The sequence below is a fragment of the Vombatus ursinus genome, unplaced genomic scaffold (assembly GCF_900497805.2).
Source record: "Vombatus ursinus unplaced genomic scaffold, bare-nosed wombat genome assembly UNPS02010287.1, whole genome shotgun sequence".
Classification (NCBI taxonomy): domain Eukaryota; kingdom Metazoa; phylum Chordata; class Mammalia; order Diprotodontia; family Vombatidae; genus Vombatus; species Vombatus ursinus.
Genome location: NW_020950065.1, coordinates 3,797 through 15,604, shown reverse-complemented (window position 1 = coordinate 15,604; position 11,808 = coordinate 3,797). Strand labels below are relative to the sequence as shown.

The following is an 11,808-nucleotide window of genomic DNA, read 5'->3' as shown; positions in this document are numbered from 1 at the left end:
ATTCTCATATATATTTATATAATAGTTTTTTTAATCTGGTACTAGGTTGAGTGTATTGTCAACACTAGCTTTATGACTGTATAACCAGTCCTATGACTCAGTTCATTTACTTTGTGTATCACGTAATTATAAACAGATGCACATGAAATTTGTGGGGTAAACTCAAGCAAAGCAATTCAATTTATCCCTTCATGCTTTAGGGGAGATATTCTCTGCTTTCATCTTTCTGTTTAGGTCAGTTTTGTTCCTACTAGATTATCAAATCAAATAAATTATATTAACCAACACCAGCTGATAAAAAAATACATTTTACTTGATATCTATTTTTACATCACCAGAATTTCTTCCAGGATCCCTCCTTTAACCCCTCCAGGAGAGTCATCTTACATAATAAATAATATTTTTTAAAGAAAAAGAAAAGGAGGAGGAATAAGGAAGAAGACAAAATTGATCAATATACTGTCCACCCCCCAAATTGGGAAATATGCATAATATACCACACTTGTGCACTGCTCAATTCTATAATGAAAGGGGGATGTGTGGAGGTGTCTTCTCAGTTCTCTTCACTGGAACCATAGTTGATTCTTGAAACTTTTCAACATTGATTTTTGATTGGATTTTTTGGTGGTCGTGATTATTACTTGCATTTATATGTGTTTTTTACAGTGATTGCAATTTGCATGTATATCAGTCTAGTCATTATGTATATTGTTTTCTTGATTCTGCTTCAGTTCACATGACAGTTTTCTGCATCAGTTCACATAGCTCTTTCCTTGCTCTCTGTATTCATCATATTTGTTGTTTCTTATAGCAGGCATAACATTCCAAACTGCTTAGTCACTTCCCAATCTGCAGGCAGCTATGTCTTTCCAATTCTTTGCTACCACACAAATTCATGCTATAAATATTTTGGCGTATATGGTACTTTCTTTTTATAAATGATCTGCTTGGAGGTTTATGCCTGGCAGCAAAATTTCTGGGTCAAAGAGCGTGGGCATTTCAGTCACTTTCTTTGTGTAATTCCAAATTGCTTTCTAAAATGATTGTACTGATGGTGACGCTGCTGCTATCTCCACCGTGAGCAGCACCCGGAAACATGGTGGGCCGGAGTGGCGTGATTGCTGCCGGCATGTGCGGGGTTCTCTTCATCAGCTACTGTATTTACTTTGACCGCAAGAGACGGAGTGACCCCAACTTCAAGAACAGGTTCCAAGAGCGAAGAAAGAAACAGAAGCTTGCTAAAGAGAGAGCTGGCCTTTCCAAGTTACCTGACCTTAAAGATGCAGAAGATGTTCAGAAGTTCTTTCTTAAAGAAATACAGCTTGGTGAGGAGTTACTACCCCAAGGTGAATATGAAAAGGGTGTTGATCACTTGACAAATGCCATTGCTGTATGTGGGCAGCCACAGCAGTTGTTGCAAGTCTTACAGCAGACTCTTCCATCACCAGTGTTCCAGATGTTTCTGACTAAGCTGCCAACAATTAGACAGAGAATTGTGAGCGTACAGAGCTTGGCTGAACATGATGTGGAATGAGAAACATATCACATAATGAAATCTTAATAAAAAAATTTTAAATAATTCTTAGCCCAGAAGATGAGCAGCAATGGGGAGAAAGGGCAAACATGCTAGTTATGGACAATGTATTACACTGAAATCTACCAAAGTTGATTCTAACTTTGTGTAGGTGGGTTTGCTTGGATTTTATTTATTTATCTTAGTGAGAAGTGTATTTTGATTAAAAAAAATCATTTTATAAATACACTATGAATTATCTAAATATTACTGATTTCATTTGTTACTAAAATATGCAGGTGTAAGATACATATTACATGACACTACTACATGTTAAAAAATACCCAGGGCTCATTTTTGAAAAATAAAAGTTAAGGCAATAAAAAGAATTCTGCACTCTATGTTAGAGAGCTAATGGGTGGATTTGGTTTATCTTAGTAAATTTTGTAGTATAGTAGAAAACTGATGACTCTTTTTTTAAATTTACCAAAGCTAACAAGCTGTGAAAGTCACTGGATGTGAAGTATTTCCTATTCATAAAGATAATCATGGACACATTTAGGAGATATTTTTGGTGTATAAGATAACAGCTATCAACAACCAAAAAAACCCTTGAAAATTATTTTATTTAAAACAAGCTTATGAGTCCTGGATATTTATCTTGCAAATCAGAGTTATTGGAAAGAGCACTGAACTAGTAACACTCAAGAAATGTGTTCTAGTTCTGTTCTGCCACTAATAGCTATGATTGTGTAGGACAGACTCCTTTATTGCAGAACCGCCGAAAATGAGAGATTTGTATTAAGTAATCTGAGTTCTTTTCAGCTCTATTATTATATTCCTCATGGTCAAAGCCACTTAGTTATGGGGTATTTTCCACACATGTTTGTGTTACCAGTCGCAAATATTAATTACTTATTCCAAAATGGTTTCCTTGGACTATTGCTATTACCCTGATGAGTTTTTCTTTTTAGTTTAAAAATCAGTAGTGAAGAAAAATTTTCTGACAGCTGGCTATCCAAAAGTAGACGAGTAAATTTATCTCAGGATACTGTGAATTCCTCATCTTTGGAGGTCTTTAAATTGGAGACTGTATGACCTTTTTGGAATTCCTTTTCAGGTATGTGTTGGATTAGATGATTTCTAAGGTGAAATCTCTTCCAACCCTGATACATTTTAGAGTAAGTTTAACTTACCCCTTACTTGCTTGCACTTTTCTCCATGGTCTTCATTCATTTCTCCTCCTCTGCACATTCAAATCTTTGTTGTTGTTGTTGTTGTTGTTGTTTTACTTTCTTGAACATTGAAACACCAGGGTTTGACATCAGGGATGAAGACTTTTTCAGAGAGGGATTGGGCTGATTAAGCTCTTTTTCTATAGGCAAACCAGTTGGAAAACTAAAGCCTAGCATCTGGTACATGTTGGAACACTCTAGACTGAACACTGTCTTAAGTCTTTCTGAACTATAGAGTGGCCCCAGTAATTTGCTATGACCTGTTCATAAAACTTTTCTTTAAAAAAGTCATATGTTCTCTTCAGCAGCATTGAAATCTTGTTCTATAATCTCCTCGAGTTTTATAATCTTAAGAACTGAGAGCCTTAAAATGATGATTTGATGATTAAAAATGGGGGAGAAAGGGAGGCCATTCTGCCAAGGGGAGTAAGGTTTTTGTGGACCTCCTCAAGCTTTCTGCTCTGAGCATGTTAAAGAAGTGTTGTAACCAGGCTGTAGATAATTAGAGGAAGAGGGTAGATACTGAGAGCTAAGACAAGGAAGTAGAGAAGTACAAGCTTCTTTGGGAGAGATGAAGCATCATAGAAATATTATAGAATGGAGCAGACCACTTAAACATTGAAGGGAAAGAAAAAGAAATCTTGGAGAAATTCTAAGTTTTAGAAAAGTTGCTGATCCATAGTGGTGGAGTTTCTGTAGCAGGAGTGACTTACACTGATAAAATCGAGGATCTGGACTAGAAAACCAACCCTATGTTACAAACCATCCAAACACCCATAAGTGAAAGAAAGAAGGCAAGAATGGCATAAACTTGGATACAGGAAAGTAAAAGATTATCCTTGTGACATCAAGGCCCACCCAGTAAAAATAGTCATTTTCACTTGGCTATTTCTGATCCTAAAAGGTATATGTTAAATTGGGCCCTTGTGAGAAATATTTTAGTGAACTGATGGGGGAATATTTTCCTTATTTCTTGTTTATTGTTCATCAAAAGAATAAAAAGTGAATTTTTTTTAGCAAATTATAATTGTATTTTGGGGGGCAAGTACAAGTTTAATGCTAGCTACATGTGACATCAGAAAGCTAAATATCTTCAAAAAATAATTGATCTTGAAGGTAGAGAATAGTGTTCTGAATTTTTTTAGATGTCTACTTGTACGACTGGTCCATGTGGATTTTATCTTTTATGAAGCCCCAGTCCATTTTGGTAATGTCAAAGCCTTTTATGTTCAAGTGAATTAAATGTGCCCCTTTCCTATTCCCCACCAACCCCCTTTAAGAAAAGAACAAATTGTGTACACACTTGATAAAACCTTTGGAAATGAAAAGTCATGAGCTTTGAAATGTAGAGAGGTTTCTTTGTATGGACAAATTTTTTGATCTGTTTCATAATTTCATACTTGGTGCAAAGGACCAGGAACATTTTGGACACGTGATTTTACCGTCATCATGCCTGTTTTTGTTACATTATTAATTCAACCTGTGGACAAGGGTATTGCTTGGGATATAAAATGTTATAGAAATTTCAAGAATGTTGGTTTACTACACAAGCAAGTACTATACAGAACTTTCAATATTAGAAAAGACAGATTTTTTAATGTTGCTTGTGCCTCAACCTATTAAAAAGTGAAATATTAAAGGGCTTGGAGAAAAAAAAAATAAAACGGTTGTACTGATTTACAACTTCATCAACAAACCACTGGTATACACCCCCCAATATCTCCAACATTGGTCCTTCTTATCTTTTGTCATCTTTGCCATTTTGTTAGATGTGAAACTTCAGGGTTATTTTTATTTGGATTTCTCTTATTATTAATGATTGGGAGAATTCCTCCCTATGTTTGTTGATATTTTGCAATGCTTCTATTTAGAACTGTTGGTTCATATTCTTTGACTACTTATCCTTTGGGAAAAGGTTCTTAATCTCATCTACATCTCTTGGTTGTGTATATACCTGGGAAACCAAAATGTTTTCTGAGAAATTGGTTACAAATATTTGTCCCATTCAACCCCATTTCCCTTCTTATGTTGTATATATGGACTCCTTTTATGAGTAACCATCCTTGTTTCTACCTTATCCCTTTATCTTAGTCCCACTGCCTCAGTTCTCTCTGTTCTCCAGTTCTTCCTCCACAGAGCTGCCAAAGGGATATTCTCACATTTTAAGTCTTCTTAAGACTTTGAAGTACTCTTCTGCTCAAGAAGCTCTAGCACATTTCCCAACCTGGCTTAATTCTAGTGCCTTCCCTCTCTTGATTATTGCTGAATTGTCCTGTAGATAGCTTGGTTCGACATATTTGTTTGCTCGTTGTTTCTCCCAGGAAACTGTGAGCTCCTTTAGGGTAAACTGTCCTTTGGCTCTTTTCGTATCCCCAGTACTCAGCAGAGTTGCTTGCTACATAGTAGGCACTTAATCAGTTTGTTGACTGACTGGCTCCCAGTTTTCTTTTGCATGAAATACAAACTCCTCTGTTTAGCATTTGCAGATCAGCCTTCACACTATGACTCCAACCTACTCTAACACAAGCACAGAAGACATGCTGTAAAAATTGGCAGATTGAAACACAACTGGGAAAGGCAACTAAGGCACTAGTGACAGAGTTAGGATTCAAATGTTTTGCCAAGAGTGGGGAGCATTTCCTGAATCTAATAAAATGAAACAATGGAGAATATGGAAACTTTTATGTGGGTTAAAAATCATAACTTTTCAAGTACAGAATGGAAGAAGCACCCTGTCTACCAAGATGATTAGACAATAGTTTGTCTGAAAAAGAGCTGGACATTTTTAGGTGACTGCAAGATCAATACGAGTCATTAGAGTGACCTGTTAGCCAAAGAAATAAATCAAAACTATGTCAAAATATGTTGGAAATACCCTGTTTCCCAGAGCTAAGGCCCAGCAAGGAGGCTGTGCCCAGACCTTGCCATAACAACAATCCTTTGTGCTCTGGTTGACTTCATCCTCTGGTCAAGTGTATTGTACCAGGTGTTCACTCCACCTATTTCCCAGGGACCTGAGACCCAACATCCATCACGTCTCTAACGTGCTCACAATCCCTGTTCCTTGTACTGTACTCCTTTTCCCATCACAGAACTCTGGTTCTGTATCCCATAGAGTAATCGTGACTCCCAAGACTTGAGACAATACTGTTCCCACAGGACCTGTGGGAACAGTAACTCAAGACCTAAAAATGATTATGTCATAGTTCAGCCCAGTATATAGATGAGCACTGCCTGTACCCCCAACATGTGAAACCCTCCTACTCAGGAGGACTGCTACTTGCAAGTGGTTTCCTCACCCTGGAACTAATTAAACCCACTACTTGATTCCTGACACACCTGCCACTGGCCTGCTGTGTTTTGGCTCCAGTCATTCTCAGGTTAGAGACTGTTCCAGTCTGGACTGCATTCAAAATTCTGCTGGCAGTTAATAAGATCCGTGTCTGCATGGAGCAGCAGAGGTGCAGGACTAAGGAGGCAATATTACCTCTGTACAATGCCCTAGAAAGACCTCATATAGAGCATGTTTTTTTTTTTTTTTCAATTTTGAGTGCCACAAAGTAAGAAGGAAGGGAGCAAGGATAGTGAAGAGCCTTTAGTCTCTGAAATACGAGGATCAGTTGGGGGGACTGGGCAAGTTCAGTCAAGGGGAAAGAATATTCAAGAGGCACAAGCTAAGTCTGTCCTATTATTTGAAGGGCTGGCATGTGGAAGTTGGATTAATTTGTTGCTTTTTTTTTATTTGGCCCTACGCAGTATCAAGAGAAAAAGAAATCTAAGTAGCAAAGAGGCAAAGTTATGGTAATGAAGGGCTTTTATTGATATGGTCTTTCTTGCTGAGGCATCAATGTTAAACACTTTACCTCCATAACTACTCAGTCTCTCCCTGACTCCTAGGAAGTAGAAGAAGCTGCTTTTCTATCCCTGTAGTTGCTGCAAATCAAAATACTCCATCACAATACAATCATGATGCTTTGCGAGGAAACCTTGTCATTTTTCCCCAGTCAAAAGATGTCTTTACAGCTCCTTCTATTTTTTTTGTTGTTGTTGTTTTGTTTGTTCCTCTTGTTTTTGTTTTTGTTGTTGTTTTTGTTTTTTTTGGTTTTTTTGTTGTTTTTTTTTGTTTGTTCCTCTTAATGAATATATCTCTAGTGAACTGTACATGATTAGTAATTCAATGCTTCATTGTTGCAGAACTAAATAACTCAAGTAATTGTTTTGCCTGACTTCCGTTATTTGTATCTTCCTGAAAAGTCCAGTTACAAAATGTTATCAATACCAGAATGTAACTTTTTTCATAATTAATATTTTCATTTAATATTTTATTTCCCCCAATTACATGTAAAAATGATTGTAACATTCTTTTTTTCAAAATTTCCATTCCAAATTTTCTCCCTTCCTCCCTATCCACTTTCCCTTCCCCACATTGAGAAGGCAAGGAATTTGATATGGACTATACATGTGCAGTCATGAAAAATAAAATTTCTCTGTGAGTCATGTTGTAAAAGAAAACACTGACAACAAAGCTCCAAGAAAAATAAAGAAAATAAAGAAAAAATATACTTCAATCTGCATTCAGCCTCCATCAATTCTTTCTCTGAAGACGAATTGCATTTTTAATCATAGGTCCTTCAGAATTATCTTGGATCATTGTATTGCTAAGGATGGCTAAGTCACTCACAGCTGATCATCATGAAATATTTCTGCTACTATATACAATGTTCTTCTGGTTCTCCTGATTTCAATTTCCATTTGTTCATGTAAGTCTTTCCAGGTTTTCTGAGAGCATCCAGATTGCCATTTCTTGTAGCACAATAGTATTTCATCATAATCATATATAACAACCTGTTCAGCCATTCCCCAAATGATTGGCATTGTCTCAATATCCAGTTCTTTGGCACCACTAAAACAACTGCTATGAATGTTTTTGTACATATAGGTCTTTTTCCTTTTTGTTTTTTTCATCTCTTTGGGATTAGACTTAGTAGTGGTATTGCTTGGTCAAAGGGTATGCATGATTTCATGGCCCTTTTGCATAGTTACAAATTTGTCCACAGAATGGTTGAATCACTGTACAACGTCATCAACAATGCTTTGGTGTCTTGATTCTTCCACATCCCCTCCAACATTTGTCATTTTGAAGTTCTGTCATATTAGCCAACCTGATAGATATGGGTTGGTAGCTCAGAGTTGTTTTAATTTGCATTTCTCTAATCAACAGCATTTTAGAACTTTTATATATATATATATAATATATATATATAATATATATATAATATATATATATATATATATATAAATATAGCTTTGGTCACTTTGTCTGAAAACTGCCTGTTCATATCTTCTGACTGCTTATCAATTGAGGAGTGGTTCTTATTTCTATAAATTTGATTCAGTTCTCTATAAATTTGAGAAATGAGGTCTTTGTTGGAGAAACTCACTGTACATTTTTTTTCACAATTATGATTACTACGTGTTTCACTCCATTCTACTTTCCCCTTGTTTAGCCTACTGTCTATCCTTTTATTAAAAGTGTTTTGCTTCTGATTTTTGCCTCCCACTAATCGGCTCTTCCTTCTATCAGCACCCCACTTTTCTTATCCACTTGCCTTCCTATTTTCCCATAGGGCAAGTTAGATTTCTACATCCAACTGGATTGTATATGTTATTTCCTCTCTGAGACAACTCCAATGGGAGTAAGGTTCACTCACTCCCCTGCCCCACTTCCTCCATCTTTCCCCTCCACTGTAAAAGTTCTTTTGTGAACTCTTTTATGTCTGGCAATTTACCCCATTCTCTCTCCCCTTTTCCCCTTCTCCCAGTGCATTCTTTTTTCTCACCCCTTAATTGATTGTTTTTAGACAATCATGCCATCATATTCAACTCACACCTCTTCCCTCTGTCTATGTATACTCCCTTTAACTGCCCTGATAATGAGACAGTTTTTAGGAGTTACAAGTATGATTTTTCCCATGTAAGACTATAAATAGCTTACCCTTACTGAATCCCTTATGATTCTCTTTCCTGTTTATCTTTTTATTCTTCTCTTAAGTTTTGTGTTTCAAAGTCAAATTTTCTATTCAGCTCTGCTCTATTCATCAGGAATTCTTGAAGGTCCTCTATTTCATCAAATGCCTATTTTTTCCACCTGAGGATTTATACCTAGTTTTTCTGGGCAGGCAATTCTTGGTTGTAATCCTAGCTCTTTTGCCCTCTGGAATATCGTATTTCAAGCCCTCTGATCCTTCGATGTAAGAACTGCTAAATCTTGTCTTATCCTGACTGTGGCTCCAGGATATTGGGATGGTTTCTTTCTGTCTGCTTGCAGTATTTCCCCCTTTTCCTGGGAGCTCTGCAATTTGGCTATAATATTCCTGGATCTCTTTCAGGAGGTGATTGGTGGATGTTTCTCATTTCAAATTTACCCTTTGTTTCTAGATTATCTGGGCAGTTTTCCTTTATAATTTCTCGAAAAATGATGTCTAGGCTCTTTTTTTGACCGTGACTTTCAGGCAGTTCAATAATTTCTCAATTATCTCTCCTGGATCTATTTTCCAGGTCAGTTGTTTTTCCAATGACATATTTCTTCTTTTCTTCTATTTTTGTCATTCTTCTGATTTTGTTTGATGCACTCTTGATGTCTCATAAAGTCATTAGCTTCCACTCCCCAAATTATAATTTTTAAGGAGTTATTTTCTTCAATGAACTTTTGTGCCACCTTTTCAATTTGGCCAATTCTCCTTTATAAGGAGTACTTCTCTTCAGTGAATTTTTGTAAATCTTTTTCCATTTGACCAATTCTGCTTTTTAAGGATTTCTTCTCATGAAGTGAATTTTTGTATACCCGTTTTCCAATTGGCCAACTCTGGTTTTCAAGGCCCTCTCTTCACTGTATTGTTGTGCATCTTTTACTATTTGGACAATTCTGTTTTTTAAGGTGTTATGGTCTTCAGTATGTTTTTTTTTCTGTGTGTGTGTGCCTCCTTTACCAAGCTGTTGAAGCATTTTTCATGATTTTCTTGCATTACTCTCATTTCTCTTCCCAATTTGTTTTCTACCTCTCTTTCTTATACCTTTAAATTTTTTAAAAATTCTTTTTGTACTCTTCCATGGCTTGGAGCCAATCATTATTTTTCTCTGAGGCTTTGGAGGTAACAATTTTGACCTTGTTACTTACTTCTGAATGTGTGTTTTGATTTTCCCTGTCACCACATCAACTTTCTATGCTCAGGATATTTTTCTGATGTTTGCTCATTTTTCAGCCTTTTTCTCAACTTTTAACTCTATGGTAAAGTGGGCCTCTGCTTGCAGGGTGGAGGGGGCACCATCCTGAGCTTCAGGGGTTTTGGTGTGGCCGTTTTCATAGGCTATTCTGGGGACCTGTAAATTTTTGGTTTTTCCAAAGAAGTGTGATCTAAGGAGAGGTGTGTTTACAACTCTCCTGGATTGTGATCTTGTCTATGAGGGATCACAAGCAGTTTTTTCCACCCTGGAACTGTGTGCAGCATCCCAGGTCCCCTGTGGCCATGAGCTATGGTATGTTAGTGCTCCTCTTCACCCCGAGACTGAGCCCAGGACTGTGACCCAAATCCATGTCTGGGTAATACAACAGAGTTCTACCCCTGGTGCCAGCAAATGGACCTTTGTAATCTCCTTCTGACCAGTTGTCTGACCCTTCTTACTATCTATGCCTGAGAAGTCAAGAAACTGGCTCTGCCACCACTGATTCAGTTGCCCTGAAGGCCAACTGCTGGTTTGGCAGCCTGCACTGGACTGTGGTCCACTCTCATCCTGGTGCAGCAGACCTTTTCCGTCAACCTTCAAAATTGTCTCGGGTGGGAAAGTTGTTCCTCCCCTTCCTGTTGTGGGTTCTGCCATTTCAGAATTTGTCTTGGGACACTGTTTAAAGTTGTTTGTAGGGGTTTTGGGGAGAGCTGGGGACAGACCCAAGATTTTCTCCACCATCTTGCCAGAATTTAATGTTTTACAGATTTGTATTGATATCGTTATTATCAGCATCATTTATGAATGTGCCCCTCCTTCTTTCCTTACTCAATTGGCCATATCTTATAAATAAAAAATAAAGAAGAGGGGGAAAATAGAGACAGTTCATCAAAATTAACAAACATATTCATCAGGTCCACAGCAATTTTCCTCCACATCTACAAAGAGAGGAGGAAGATAAAATTTATCTTCTCTTCCCTCTCCTTCTCTTGCCTTTCTTTCGTTTCCCACTTCTTTCATCCTTCCCCTCCCCTTCCTTCATATTCCTTCCCTCACATTCCTTCCATTTCCCCCAACACAACTAACCTTCCATTCGCTCTTCTTCCCTTGCCTGCCCTCATCTTCCTTTCTGCTCCTTTCCTTTCACTTCCCTCACCCTCCCTTCCCTCATTTCTAACCCCTCCTTTTCCTCTTTTCCTTTCTGATCATCTCTTCTCTTCTCTTTTTTTTCTCTTCTCTCCTCCAGTGCTGAACGTGGTTATTATAATGATGAAGGATTATCTGACACAATTCTGCTATTTCTGTAGGGACATATCCGAAGGGAAAACATTTCCTTTCTCTAAGGCTCAATTGCCTTAGTTCTAAAAGGCAAGAATTGGGTTATATTACCTCTAAGTTTTCTTCCGTCTCCAAAATCCGATGGACATCCCCACAAATAGAGACTGACTGAAATTCATCATAGACATAGAATTTTTCATGTCTATTAGTCACACCCATGTCTAGGTGAGCCCAAGTAGCCCAAAACAGAAGGATATTTTAATTTCTTGGCAAATTTCTTCTGCCACTGTCAAATGGAATAGAGAACAATCCCCTTCAAAAGCTTATAGTCTTTCTCTTCCACTAATTCAGCAAAAACCGTACATTTCAAATGCTTTCCTGTAGAGCAAAGCCAGTTGTTGTGAGCAGAAACTACTGTAGTATATGTGGAGATCACTAGGAACAAACACTATGGAGGAAGGTCGTTATGCATACAGTCATAGCACTCACTTTAATGTGGCATATCTTAACACAATAACCAGACTTTGGGCCATTATCTCTCTCACTTCCCTTATTGTG

At 37.4% G+C, this 11,808-nt stretch overlaps 1 pseudogene; it reads left to right on the top strand.

Moving 5' to 3' along the window:
- The first annotated feature begins 1,096 nt into the window (after window positions 1-1,096).
- On the top strand, window positions 1,097-1,534 carry LOC114037268 (annotated as a pseudogene).
- The last annotated feature ends 10,274 nt before the right edge of the window (window positions 1,535-11,808 follow it).